The 15,339-nt window shown below is 33.8% G+C and overlaps 1 long non-coding RNA gene across 1 annotated transcript; it reads left to right on the top strand.

Moving 5' to 3' along the window:
* Positions 1–3,073: 3,073 nt before the first annotated feature.
* LOC148281837 (uncharacterized) lies at positions 3,074–4,537 on the top strand. The gene is made up of 2 exons (XR_015822267.1): positions 3,074–3,371; positions 4,399–4,537. It is a non-coding gene; the product is annotated as an uncharacterized LOC148281837 (long non-coding RNA).
* The last annotated feature ends 10,802 nt before the right edge of the window (positions 4,538–15,339 follow it).

The following is a 15,339-nucleotide window of genomic DNA, read 5'->3' as shown; positions in this document are numbered from 1 at the left end:
AGACCTGTTGACTACTGTCAACTGGCCGGCTTCTCCTGAAGAGTTTATTTATTTATTTATTAACGGACATTGTCCATGTATACAATTTATAAGGTTTAAATATTACAATAAAAGAATAGTTTAAAACATTTAAAAAAAAAGAAAAGAAGCATTGACAAACATAAGGGACATCGAGACAAGATCTGGACTATTTATTTAGTACTCGTTTAAATCGTTGTAAACTTAAACCAAAAAAGTCCAGATCTTATCTTGAGTCAACAATACGACAAAGACGGGTCATTGGAGAATTAAGGCCATAGTTTAAGTTAAGTTAAGTTTAGAGTTTTAAGTGGTTTCCTCTCCACATGAGCAAATGCTGAGAAGTTCTTAATAGTCCCACATTAGTATATCCCTTCTGATCCCATCTCATCTCTAACATTTTTGCCAAATGACATAACCTTACAAGAACGTCGTTAATAATTAGGTTTATTTTAGTTTCTTTTTATTTTAAAGCTGATTTTATATAATAATGTTGATTTATATGTCAAGCATTGTATTAAAAAAATAAATTAACATGCCAGATACTAATGATTTTTCGTGTGTCAATATAAATCACTCCTTAAACGTTGCTACAAAATTATGTCCTCTCTTTTGCTGACAACTGTCATTCTAATCAAGCTATATTTTAACGACTATAAAGTCTTTTTTAGTTTTTTCAATGTAAATCGTAAAATAAATTCCTTCACCTCTGCCGAAATCTATATTTATCTACATTCAAATCAGATACGTCATATTTTTATTATGTGTATGATCAGAATAAGTATTTGATGCCACAAATGTGTTTTTAATGAAATAATTGTTTATATCGAGTACTTTTTGCATATAAAATTATGTATTTGTGAGATGTATATATTTAATTATATTATTTGGTCAAATTGGACATACTTTTATGTCAAAAACTCAATAGGACCGAAAATATCCCACCAGGAAGTGAGTCAGAGTAAATATGTATAATTGACATATTAAAATCCCCCATTTGCGTACATTACACTGTATTATTATTGCAAATTTATATATATTTAGTGACTGCTGATTTAAAATCTATTTGTATATTTTATTGTGCACAAGAAGGAATATTTTACTCGAAGTTTGATGAAGAATGTATTTAGTACTTTATTGCTCTTAATAGCAATTTGTTTACAAACATCAGTAAGTATCCACTCTTTTACAATAATTTTCATGTTTCTATAATGATTTAACGACACTATAAAATTAGAGCGCTTATTTATTTACGCCCAATGGGCATTTTTAAGGACATATTTAAACATAGAGAATTATTATAAATAAAAGTAGAAAGACACAATGGTACATAGTAGACTTGGTGCGAGTGGAAGCAGGAGAGAGGTGTTTATAATTGAATTTGATTGAGTGATCTTTTGAAAGAAGACAACTTGTTATTAAAGAAATCAAGACTGGTATGTTTGTTGGCAGACCTGAGTTTTCTGGGCATAGAGGAATTAATTTTGTAGAGCTCAGTAGTTCAGTAATTGTACTAAGAAGTTCCTCAAAAATGTATGAAAAAACATGTGGACAGTAGCTTAATCACAAATAACTATCGACGTGCTTAAAAACATGCGAGCCATTTGAGCGATCACAATGAATAATAATAAACATGCTTAAGTTATCGCAGTCATAAGTCAACGCTCGTGTCGGTTTGTTTTTTATTTTTCTCGTAAATAAATACAGTTCATTCGCGAAAAATCGGCCTTAACTATAAAAAATAATACAATATATTGCATTTGCAAAATAGTAAGGAGTATCTTATACAAAAAAGTTGAAATTATATTACAATTACTATGGCGACTGCTTTTCTTGACATTTGGCTTGCCAACCGCCAGCTAAATGCAATAAATAGCATGATAATAAATAATAAATAAAAATAGCAGTTTTGGAAAATTTACAGCGGTAAATTTCAAATATGTGATTGCGCAGCAGGATTATACTACTATTATCTTTTACCTAAAGAATTACAAAACATCAAATCGCTGGTATAGTTTAAAGTAGGTTTAAGGTCTTGGATTGGCATGGAAGAAATGATTTTTTTGAATTAAAATTTAAAATAAAATGCATACTGCATATAAATCCTGTTTTCGTAATACCAGCCATATTCTTTTCTTTTCTTTTTATTTTATTTTCTTTTCATAATCATGTCATACCATATTTATATGCTTTAAACTTATTAATCATTAAAAAAGGAATGGCCCACGCTCAGACGCTGAAGTCTTTGTGGGTATTTTTTCCAATTTATGTTATAGCTTAATATAAAGATGTATTTTTTAAAGTGTATTTTTGTCAATAAAATTCTATGTTAATATGTATGGAAAAATAAACAAATAAAAAAATAATTAAAAAATACATCGCAAAACGTAAATATTTTGACATTTGATATTAGGTGTTCACGGATGTTGCATTGTGATCACGAATATGATAAACAACCATGGTGAGATATTGTTATCACGTCGCTTATATAGTTATTTGTGATTGAGCTACAATTTTTTTTGAGGTGTTAACAATAACCAATCGATTATAGCGATGTTACGAGTTTTGACAACCAGCAAAAGATTTTCAGTTTCAGGGAAGCCACGATATTCGACGATTAGCGTGTTTTGACGTTTATCCGGTACAAATAAATTGTTTTAAGAATCGTACTGGGTTCTACTTTTAAATTGCAGAAAAACTCCCTGACTCGAACCTGTGACTTTGTGGGCGGTTTAATTTCCAGTTTCGGTGGGGATTTTCAAATTTAAAAAATCATAGTGATAATACAATATTACATAAAAATAAGAAATACATTTTTTTGATTTTGTTTGATCATCTATTAACAAAAAAAATAATTAAAACACCACTGAACTTCCTCGTTATTTAAGGGTGTAATTTTTAGATATGTACGAAGGAGGTACGAAAGAGGGGTGTCGGCGACAACAATAAGCTGCACGGAAAAAAAGGGAAAAGTAGTCACTGGGGCGGCGGCTGGGGGGGATATGGCGGCGGGTGGGGGGGTTACGGGGGCGGGTGGGGGGGTTACGGAGGCGGGTACGGGGGGTACGGCCGCGGGCGCGGCCGGGGCAGGAGCCCGTGGGACTCCCGGGAAGACGACAACAACTACTTCGACTCGGACGAGCAGAGAAACAACCCGGCCTACTACCCGTGGTACTACTACCAGGTCATGATTCCCAACTCGCTGACGACCGTCCAGCCGTATACGTACCCGACTTTCCCCTATCAGACCATCTATCCCCTGACCGGCACAACGGTGTCGAGATACCCCACCGTGACAGCCCCGACTACTTCGACTGCCAGATTTCCATTCCCTACGACAACGCCAAGGCCCGGTAAGAATTTTGGTATTCTTAAAACTGACTTATCATCATCGAGCATTCCCTCTCCGCACCTAATGGTGCATAGGGCACTGTATTGGTACACCAATCGCAGCGTATCTTGATCATTTTTTGTTACATTATTATTAACTGTACTGAAGATTCCCGCAGTAATGGACGTACAAATTGCTGCTGCTGTTTCGCTGCCCTAGTTCTTGTATGTTCAATAGACCATTTTGCAAATTTTACAAGACATTTTATTTGTTTTTAAAATCAAATAAGTAGAACCAGTAAGTGGAGATTGGCACTCAAAAAATTAGGAAAATACTATTTAGTAACGGAAAAAATAATGACTCTTCAGCTGCATGGACGCGCAATAAGATAATGAACATATTGGCATTCATAACTCAATTTTCTTAAAATGGTCTATTGAACATACAGCTTGCCCACCACATACCGCACACCGCATCTGAGGACATAAGTCTCCTTGGCGGTGCCCACATACACGGACAATTTGCTCGTTGTCAAACAAGAAAAGCTGCCCGAAGGAGCTCTCTAAAATCTGGTAGCCTTATCCAGAAGTACAAAATATGTACTTCATTGGATTGAGAAGAGAGGGAAGTGAATTCCTCACTGACTGGGATTAAATTGATTGGACATGATCAATTCGCCGAAATGATTACAAAACTTTTTAAAAGCCTTGAAATTCTTTTGAGAAGCCACCAGATCTATTGAACATACAATCTACATTGAAAAATATCATTTAAGAATGAGTCCATGAGATTGAATGGGAACCATATTGGCTTATAAACTGATTCAGCTGCAGCTCCAGACTGCATAGATGCAATAATCTTTCTTTTACAGCTACGGTATGTGGCCATTAGCGAATATGTATTAAATTTTAAAAATCTAAATCGACAAAATTACAGAATTTTCAATTGGTAACACTTCGAGTGCCGACCCCTGTATATGTTTATTTAAAAACTGTGAATTTGGTAACTTTGTAAATATTTTGTGTTGGTCAATATGATTATTTTTGCAGGCATTCCATCGTTTACGATTCCTATTGACATGATACGATTTGGAGACAGCTAAGAGAACTTGAAATCAGTGTAAACAAAAGTTATGAGTATATTTTCAATAAAAATATTTACAATTGGAATTCAATTTATTCTTTACCTATAATAATGATAATTTGTTCAAATATGTAAGCAGAGAGGGAAAATTATGAAACTTCACAATGAATAGACTAAAAATACGAAGTACAGGAAATAATTTAAGTTTAATAACACATCACTATGACGTAGTGTATTGATAGCACACTGATAACATGTGTATAATGTAAAATTTTATAAGTATTGTAATTTGGCATTAGCAGATTTGCACAAATTTTATTCGCATGTCATGTAGGTCCCCTCGACGTTGACGGCCACTCTTGAGAGAGCTTCTCTATCCTGAGCAGTTGCACTAGGACCCGTTTTGTCTGCTCCAAGGTCTGAGAGGTTGCTAGGACGATTAGGGTCTTTGAAAGGGATCAGTGTTATGACGAGAGGTAATTTCACCTGAGTTCGATAGGGATCATGTTAGGATTTGTGTTATGGGCATGCCACACACTTGACGAGTAGCATGGGAAGTAGCGAAGAAAGGAAGCAGAGACTTAGTGTGACTCCCTATTCTGTCGGTATTTGAGCGCGAGTCAAAGGACCGTCAATAAGAGCGCGAGTGGCTGGCCAAATTATCGCCCGGTTGCAGTACGCATCGAGCGCTTACACGAGACGCACGCGTCATTTTTGAATGATGTATATTTCTTTGTATGACATTGATATAATTAGATATACTAAAAATGCATAGCGCGCGTGCTGCCACAGTTTCATCGTCCATTGTATAGAAAGACAATCGACAAGTGCGGAGGGTTGCGTCGCGGTTAATTGCGCAAGTAGAGCAGTGTGTGGGCAGAGAGGGCGACATCAGGTGAGAGGGCGGCAGCACGAGGAGCATAGTGGTGAGCAGCGCAAGGAGCATAGTATGGTGGGGATGTAGGACTTTGCCAGTAGTGTCTTGATAATTTGATGTGCTTAAGTGCTTTGGTATACATATTGTTTTTCTCCTGTTGCTTGAGTGCATGTTGTATAGGGCAAACTCTTCGAATGTTTCCTATATGTCTTTAGGTTTTATATTGTTGATTTGTTTGTATTGCTACGTTCTTCTTCCTTTCCGAAGTGGGGATCTGGAGCATGCGGCCGCCGTCTCAATTTGGAACTAACACTGTATTTATTTATTTAGTTTTAAAATAGTACAAACATAATAAATTAATGTCCTAATATTAACTTATATCTAATTATTATTAAAACATATACTAATTATTAACATTTCTAAACAATATAACATGTACACTTAAAAAGAAAACTTCTATAAAGCTAACACGAATAAGATTACTTTTTAAAAACTAACTTATCTGCTAAACACATGTTTTTTTAACTGACATTTAAATGGAATAATATTTTTTTGCTCTCTTATTTCTAATGGTATTTCCTTATAATATATCCTTGGTTATCTGTAAGAAGGAGACTTAAATTTAATATGTTGATATTTATACATAAATTTTTTCACGATAAATTACCAAAATATTTTAAGGATAAAGTTGTCTTAAACAAAAATTGTCATGAATATGCTACTAGACAAAAGGATAAAATAAGACTACCATTATTGAAAAGAGCTGAGTCGCAAAATTGTTTGATGTATAAGGGTTTGAAAATGTATGATGAGATGCCTGAATGTATGAAGAATGAAAAGTGTCTGAAAGAATTTAAAAATAAATGTATAAGTTACTGTAAGGAAATGTAAATATATAGAGATGTTGTAAATGTACATAATAGTTTATATTAGTTTTAATATAAGCTAACTTAAGAAATAAATTAAAAATACAAAAAATAATAATATAACTGTACAGCTCGGTGCATCAACGAGTTCTGTGTATTTGTTTTCCTACAAAATGGTAATCTTACTTCATGTTTATTTCTTGTTTTATATACGTGTTCACATTGATTGGAAAAAACCTTTCGAGTCAACTCTTTTGAGGTATAACCATTAATCATTTTATGAACAAAAAACATTACATTAAAATATATTAGTTGACGTACTGTCATAATTTTTGCTTGTTTCAACATCAACTTTATTCTAGTGTATTTATTTATCTCAAAATTACTCTCATAGGCCCTATTCTGCAGAACAGTAAGTTTATTTTTTCCCCTTCAGTTGCCAAAAACAAAATACTACTACAATAATTTATATGAGGCACAATAATGGAATATTCCTTCACTGTCATACTGGGAAGTTAGAAAAACGTCATTGTACTGACCATGTGTATTTGAATGATCACAAATTGACAATACAGTGAGGGGTACAATGAAGTTTCTATGTTTTAACAACAATATTTTGAGTTTGTCCAAATTTTTGTAGACAAGGACTGGATTCAACTCCCTGGGGAGCTGTTTATATTAACATTTTACAACAGAGATGAAGAACATTCAAGAGAAGGTAATAAAGAAGTCTAGGCATCTACAGGGCTTATGACCTGTCAATGGCTGGTTTAAGTCGCCACTTTACACACTGTGTAACATTCACCATTCTGCCTATATTTGGACATCTATATTCCTTCAATTCTTTCATCTGTTGATGTTTGTGAAGTTAAAGAGCTGAAACCTTTATTTATGCGGGTGAGATTCATCTAATTGAATTATTTCACCTACATACTAGGCAACGCCTAAAAATATTATTTTTTCAATTTCTATACTTCTTCATGGACCAGGTAATTTATCAACAATATTTTGAGTTTGTCCAAATTTTTGTAGACAAGGACTGGATTCAACTCCCTGGGGAGCTGTTTATATTAACATTTTACAACAGAGATGAAGAACATTCAAGAGAAGGTAATAAAGAAGTCTAGGCATCTACAGGGCTTATGACCTGTCAATGGCTATAGATGTCCAAATATAGGCAGAATGGTGAATGTTACACAGTGTGTAAAGTGGCGACTTAAACCAGCCATTGACAGGTCATAAGCCCTGTAGATGCCTAGACTTCTTTATTACCTTCTCTTGAATGTTCTTCATCTCTGTTGTAAAATGTTTCTATGTTTTGTTATATTTGCGGTTTGATTGTAAAGAAATATTTAATAATATAAACAATATTTCCTTTAGTCCACTCATGTTTAGTTTAAAATATTTAGAATAAGAATAGTAACATACATATATCATTTCTGAACATCATAAAGAAGCTGTCTTGTCTAATATGAATATGGTTTACATAAAAATGTTTGGTTCTTTAATTAGATACATAATTTAAAATTATAATTTATTTGGTATGTTTAGCTGTTTCCTACTTGCAAATCAAATGATCTCTGTGGTCACAGGTGTCTTTTTAATTTTGTATAAATAATAGTTTAAAAAACAAACTTTAATTGAGTCTTCTAAGTTTTTCATTTAATTTTAATAAAGATAAAGCTGAAAGGCTGGAGGTCACATTTTTTGCAAAATTGAGTCATGAATGTCATTTTGTTCATATTATATATTCAGATTCTATTAATGCTAAAAACATCGGAGTCCTCCGGTATACCACTACTGAAATGGCTTGTTCTAAAACACCAATACTACTGTAGGGCAGTAATAATACTCGTGCTGTCAACAAAATTCAACGGTTTGCTGGTATTAAAGCAGTGGATACCGAATAAATTCATCAATTTTTACAACAAACTACCTATGATCCAGCGAGGTATTTAGCACAAGATTAAGTTAATGATTTTGATAAAATTATAAATAAAGTTATCAATAAAACTTCTTGGTTAAGTTTTACTTTTCATTATTTTGACCAACGAGCTAAATTTAAATAATGATTTTGATATAATTATCATCAAAATCTCTTTTGTTAAGTTTTACTATATTATTTAAATCAATATGATGTTGCGGACTCACGGATCAGAGGTCCGAGGTTCGGACCCCACTGGTTAGGCCGATTGAAAATGTGTCAAAGCGTAAATAAATTCCTATGCCGGTCTCCTTTTCTCTCGCCCACTTGAATCCTGTCCCTTTTGCACCTTTATAGTTCTAATAACTATTGAGTTGATGATTTTGCCACCTGGGGTCAGTGTCCGATATGACCGCGATCGAAGTGCATGTTCGGTTTGAAGTTTTGCCGCTTGCTCCGCCTTATCGCCGCCTCAGCTAAGCTCGGAGAAAACAAGAAAATCAACTAAAAAGGTCAGTCCATTCACTCCATTTCCTTGCATCCATTTGCGCTGTGACATTTGCAAAATTTTATATACCTACTGCCGAGAACCGGCTCACGCATCGCCACCCACTCTTCCCTAACTTGATTTCCATTTTCTAATAGTGAGTTATTTACAAATCGTTGAAAATGGTCAACAAAATTTGATTAAGTTATAAGAATAATATATTTTTTTTTAATTTAAAAAAATATATTAACTGGTGCGTTTTTATTAAAATCATTAACTGTGGAGTTTTATTTTTGAAAAAAAGAAAAATATAAATATTATCAAATTTAAATAGGGACAAACGAATCTAATAAATATCAATCCACTATAATTTTACCGTGCCGTTAACATTTAAGATAATATGTGTGAAATAGGCTATTCTCCGTCGGATATCACGTGGCTGGTTTGTTTATTTGGAAGTTCTTGTAATAATGAACAGACTTTAAACTATTTTTTATTATTTCTCCGTCTTTGTGGAGATATCAACCTTCCGTTTAATTCCGAGGACGATAGTATTTGCCTACACATATGCTTATCTGCATGCTTTAAAGATAAGATTGTATAATCTTTTATTATTATGCATTCTATTGCATAATAATGTTGTCTGAACTACCAAACGACATAAATACATAACAAATGACATTTATAAAACCCACTGACAATATTGATTTTATGTTACAGATATAATTTTATTTGACTACAAGACTTCAAAATTTTATAAAATTTTGTTGTATGTAAGTACGAGTAAATGTTCCAAGGAGACGGGTACGTCTCTAAAAGGTAGATCTATCATCATGATATCAATCTCTGTTGTTATATAACTTGTCAAATAACTGACATTTATAAGAAAGCATGAAATGACGCCGGGAGGCTCAATGAGGAACTTCAGCCCTACGGGAAATGGGATACAAAAAAGATTTTCTTGCGCGGGGTAAAAATTAGAGCATCAAATTGTAGTGCAAAGTTTCTTGAAAATGTACGGAAAAAATAATAAAAAATATTTTAATAAAAACGCACTACTTTGAATGACGTCTCTGGTTCATGTGAATCAACCTATGATCTGAGAGCTATGGAAGATTTCCGGTCTGCTTGTCGCTTCTGGACCAATGGGAAGAACTGAATGAGAATAAGCGGAAATGAACCTCTGATGTCACACGCGGAGTAATTTCAGATATACAAAACTTTAAAAAATCGTAGCGCTGATAATACTATATATAAAAATTGAAAATTTTTTTTTGACTTAGTTTGATAGTCTATTAACAAATATATTTTTTTTTTTAAACCACTGAACTTCCTCATTACAGTAGTGAATAACATCACAGAGCCCCATGTTGTGTCTTAAGCAAATTGTCTGTCATCCTCTCGAGTTCTGTTGTATGCGGGCTTTTACATTTATTAGTAATACATTCAAGTGCAGTTAAAGGGCGTTGCCTAGTAGGTGATTTGGTTCAGCCGGATGAATCTCACCCACGTGATAAAGGTTTCAGCTCTTTTACTTCACAAAAGTCAACAGATGGAAGAGTTGAGGAAATGTGGATGTTCAAACGTGGGGAGAATGGTGAATGTTACACAGTGTGTAAAGTGGCCACTTAAACCAACCAATACCTAATGTAGGGAGTACCGCTTTACCCACCGTTAAACTACTGGGAGTTTTACTCAATTCTGACCTATCTCTTGACGCTCAAATTAGTAGAACGATAAGTTCATGCTTCTACCAGCTGAGACAAATTAAATGCATACGCAAAGATTTGCCGGTTGATGCCGCCCGTCAATTAATAAATGCGTTTGTAGTGTCTAGAGTCGATTATTGTAATGGTATCTATGCAGGTCTACCAATGAACAAAATGACTCGCCTACAATCTGTATTGAATGCCGCAGCGAGACTTATTTTCGGAATCTCTAAGTTCAGTCATATCACTCCACTACTTCGGGAACTACACTGGCTACGTTTTCCACAGAGGGTCGAATATAAACTCTGTTGGCTTATGTATAAGTCACTGCACAACTCGGCTCCGGAATATCTAAGGGAACTATGCATTCCAGATGAACTAGCTGACAGGCGTCTCACGCTTAGATCATCTAGGTCTACGGCGAGAGGAAAAGTTATTATACCTCTACGCAAACAGCGCACTAAATTTGGTGAACGCGCATTTGCGGTCGCAGGCCCTATGGCATGGAATGCTCTCCCAGCAGAGGTGCGAGGCTGTGAAAGTGAAGTGATGTTTCGGAAAAAACTTAAAACCCACTTGTTCTCTAAATCATTTGAATAAATCCGTAGCAAGTGACAACAAAATAAATTGTTTTAATTAAATTACAAATTTAAAAGCTTCAATTAAATTAACTTAACAATAGAATCACCATGTAAAGCGCCCTTGAGGTATTTTATTACGAAAATGGCGCTATATAAGTTATCCATAATTAATTAATGACAGGTCATAAGCCCTGTAAATGCCTAGACTTCCATATTCCCATCTCAAAAACGTTTTCCTTCTCTGTTGAAATAAATTTAAATACAGACAAAATATATCAACTTCACCATACTCGTTACCTAGCCGCTGGCCGGTGTAGTTTAGATATTGGTGAATTATAATAATAATTATGAATGCCAGATTAAAAAAATAATGTTAGCTGCCGAGTATTTTGAACAGGTACTTTTATGCTGATAATACTAGTTAAGGCTGTAGTCGGTAATTTGAATCGTACGGTTTGCCACCAAATGCGTAAAATATACCGCTTCATGACAAAGCAATTAAAAAATATATCCTGTTACATTGTATGTTCGTCAAGTTCGTCAATTAGGCACGTCCAATACAAAAGTTAGTAGAAAAATACAATTTAATATAAGTACATAAAAGAGCTTACTTAAGAATATAATTATGGAGACCAAAGATGTGAGTAGAAACACCCGGCGCAGTCTCGGCGGAGGCTTCTGTTTCCTCTGATACTTCTTCCCTCCATAGCCAGTGCTGTCCACATCCTTCAACTGGAACAGATACATTAAATTTACTAAAGTATTTACGCCCAGATAAATACTATTAAAATGGTATATTACGCACTTGTACAGTCATCGCTTTCCTATGGAATAATTGGATGAGGGAGAATTTACAACAGCCATATTGAACCATTAGAAACTGTTCAAAAATTTATATTAAAAATAATGCTTCACAAAAATCGTACTTTTCCCTCTTTCCAATTGTCCCAAGAAGCTAAACTTTTAAACATAAGACAAATATATTGTACTCAATGTTTAAAATATATATTTAAGAACCAAAATTTATTTACAAGTAATTCAAATAGATCAAGTCAAAGAAGGAATCGTGTGTTAGAAATACCACATTTTAAAACGAGGCTCGCACAGAGACATGCATATTTTATAGGCCCAAAAATGTTTCATTATTTTTATACTGATAATATTTCATTGATTCCAAACTTTCAAAATGTTCCTTCTTTTAAAAAACACACACTATCCTGGATACAAACTAAAGATTAGAACTCTTTTTTTCTTTGATATATTTTGTTGCCGTTTAATAATAAGGAATATTTTTAAGTTTCTTTTAAAATATTTTTTATTCCCTTTTTTAATTACTATAAAAAAAAACCATATAATCTTTTACAGAATATTTTATTTTCTCTTTCTTATGTTACACAAAAATATTTTAACTGTCCATTATTTATTATAGGAGCAAAAATTCATTAACGTTTTCTTGTATACCCACGAACAGGCCATGCCTTTGTGGGATTTTTTGTTTACTATTTTTACTATTAATATGTATTTCATTGCTATGTAACTATGAATTATTTTTATAATACTCTGTTTTACCTCTTATGTATATTGTAAAAAAACAAAAAATTTTAATATTTTTTTTTTTTTTTTTTAAATTGACCTATACAACATGCACTCAAGCAACAGAAGAAAAACAATACGTATACCAGAGCACATAAGTGCATCGAATTATCAAGACACTAATGGCAAAGTCCTAACCCAGATTCAAACATGATCCCTATCTAACTCAGGCGAAATTACCTCTCGCAACGACACTGATCCCTCGCAAAAACCATAATTGTCCTAATACCAACAGTAGGAATAATCCTGTCCAGGGCAGGCTATCTCCGCGGAACAATGATTACCCCCACCACCGTATGCGCCCGCATTGTCCTCGTGTGAGCATGCACGGACAGGACAATATTATGACAATAGTGATTTGCTAGTTATAAGGGTCAGGGCATTAGCCCTGTAAACGCCTAAACTTCCATATTCCCCTCTCGAAAATGGTTTCCTTCTCTGTTGCAATAAACTTAGACCTTAATAACTACATAGGGAAAAAATCCAGCCAGTCTACACACATTTTGACATACTCAAAACATTTTTGTTATATTTTATATTCATTTGACTTATTTATATGATAAATATTTTTAATGTAATTTTGAACAGTACACGTTTGTTAGGGCGATGCCATAGAATTGAGAATAGTTCAGAAACCACATATGCGCATCAAACAGAAGGCGACTAAACTACTCTTAAAAGAGTAGTTTTACGTTTTGACCCATCTTTGTAGACGTCGCTCAGTATGCAACTCCCGATTTGAATTGAACTATGTCATGTTGTGTCATTTTAAATTGTAGAAATACTGCTGGGATCACATTTCATGTGTAAGTAGCAAATGCATGTGTACATAGCAAATGCATTACTTAAAAATTGAATTATTTTTCAATCTGTCAGATTGTCAAAGAAAACAAAATGGACATTTTGTTAGTGTTGCCAGGGTAGTCAACTTTTTTACGCTACTTTGCTCATCTAATGAGAAAACGAATGAAAATTGGACCTCTCGGATTGAACGACGCCATGGTGGACATTTGACCGACATTATCTTTAAAACATCAAATATTATTTAACATGACAAAAATATCCAGTTTATGTCAAATAAAATTTATTTTAATTTTTAAGTTCAAAGTTTATTAATTAAATTTCTCTTATTAAATGACCCTTTACTTATTTACTCTGTTGTGTCAATCAATGTTTCCGCGTTTACAATGAAATTAACAACTAGCTTTTTTTAAAAAATATATAATTATCTTACATTTGTGTTATGATTATATTTTTCGCGATCTGGCAACATTACGCGGCGATTTCACGCGTGCGCAAGGCGAAAGTGAGGCATAGTGGGTTTACGATTCTTTGCTCCTTCTGAACTATTCTTAATTCTATGGGCGATGCATTATTCCCACCAAAATTCAAATGACTTTCTTCCATGATAAATTAAAAATAAACAAAATAACTAGAAGTAAACAAAATTTTAAAACGATAAAACATTTTAATAAGCATTTTGCAACTTTTTGTCATAATTACAGCTATTTACAAGTGTAAATCTGTCACACTTCACACTGGTTATCAAATCTGTCACTCATTTTGACTAAAGTTTATATATATATATTATATACGTTTGCGAGTGAAGGCTGGTATAGTCATATTTACTAGATTATATGTACGTATTAACATTATTTGTATGTAGGTACTTTGAGTGAACGAAACTTAGTATTCAAAATGTAACAATATTTTTTTTAAACACAAGATTAAAGACTGTTAATAAAAGTCGATTTTTTGTTTTCTAATTCATTTAAAACAGTTTTACTAGTGGTAAGTTTAAAAATAAATCTGACTTTAATATCATTTGTTTTGGTCTTCAATTTAATCAGAATAAGTTATGAATCTATCTCAAAAATGTCAATTGTCTTTTGTATGCTGATGATGCCGTGCTTCTTGCTAACAACAAAGAAGAACTGCAACTCTTGGTAACAAAAGTCTACGATGTATGCTAGGGAAGTGATTTGCCAATGAATGTCAATAAATTGAATGCGATGGTTTTTAAAAGAAATGAAAGTACGACTAAATGTGAAATCACTGTGATTATTATACTAAAACAGGTAGAGGAATTTAAGTATCTGGGAAGTATGTTTACTAGGAATGGAATGACTGAGAAAGATATTGAAAAGAGGGTGAGTGCCAGCAACAGAGTGAACGGTGCACTTAAATCAACCTTGGCAGATATGTGTTTGTCGCAAGAGGGAAAATTAGCAGTTCACAATGGAGTCCCGACCCTGATGTATGGGAGCGAAGTATGGACTTGGAAAAACGGGGATGAAAGTAGGCTGAATGCTGTTGAAATGCAATCTCTCAGGCGAATGTGTGGTAAAACTATGTACGATAGATGCACAAATGTCGAGATCCGTACATTATGTGAGGCTAAGATAGGCATTATTGACAAAATCAAGAAAGGAGCTCTGCGCTGGTTTGGACATGTAGAGCGAATGGACAGCTAAAAATATTTATAATGCGAATGTTGATCGATGCAGAACTAGAGGAAGACTGAGAAAGACATGGCATGACCAAATCTAACAAATACTTGAAGATGGACATGTCAAAAGTCAGAATAATCGGCGCGCGTGCATGAGAAGATGTATGAATGTAGATGAAGCGAGATCTGTATGCAAAGATAGTGATGTGGCGTTCTATCCTCTCTGCCTACCCTTAAGGAGAAACGACATGATGGTTTGTTGTTGTTGTATGAATTTATAAATCGAATGTGAAAGTGTGACTTAATGGGAGATCTCTAAACAGGATCACCCTGAAACAGATAGAGGAATTTGTGTTGCTGGGAAGTATCAAAATACTGAGAAAGATATTGAAAGAATTACAGTACAGTGGAACAGATGAAG

Source organism: Micrasema longulum, unplaced genomic scaffold (genome assembly GCF_059751315.1).
Source record: "Micrasema longulum isolate JH-2025_06_02 unplaced genomic scaffold, ASM5975131v1 h1tg000403l, whole genome shotgun sequence".
Classification (NCBI taxonomy): Eukaryota; Metazoa; Arthropoda; class Insecta; order Trichoptera; family Brachycentridae; genus Micrasema; species Micrasema longulum.
Note: the sequence above shows the minus strand (reverse complement) of the source record. Positions and strands in the feature narration are given on the sequence as shown.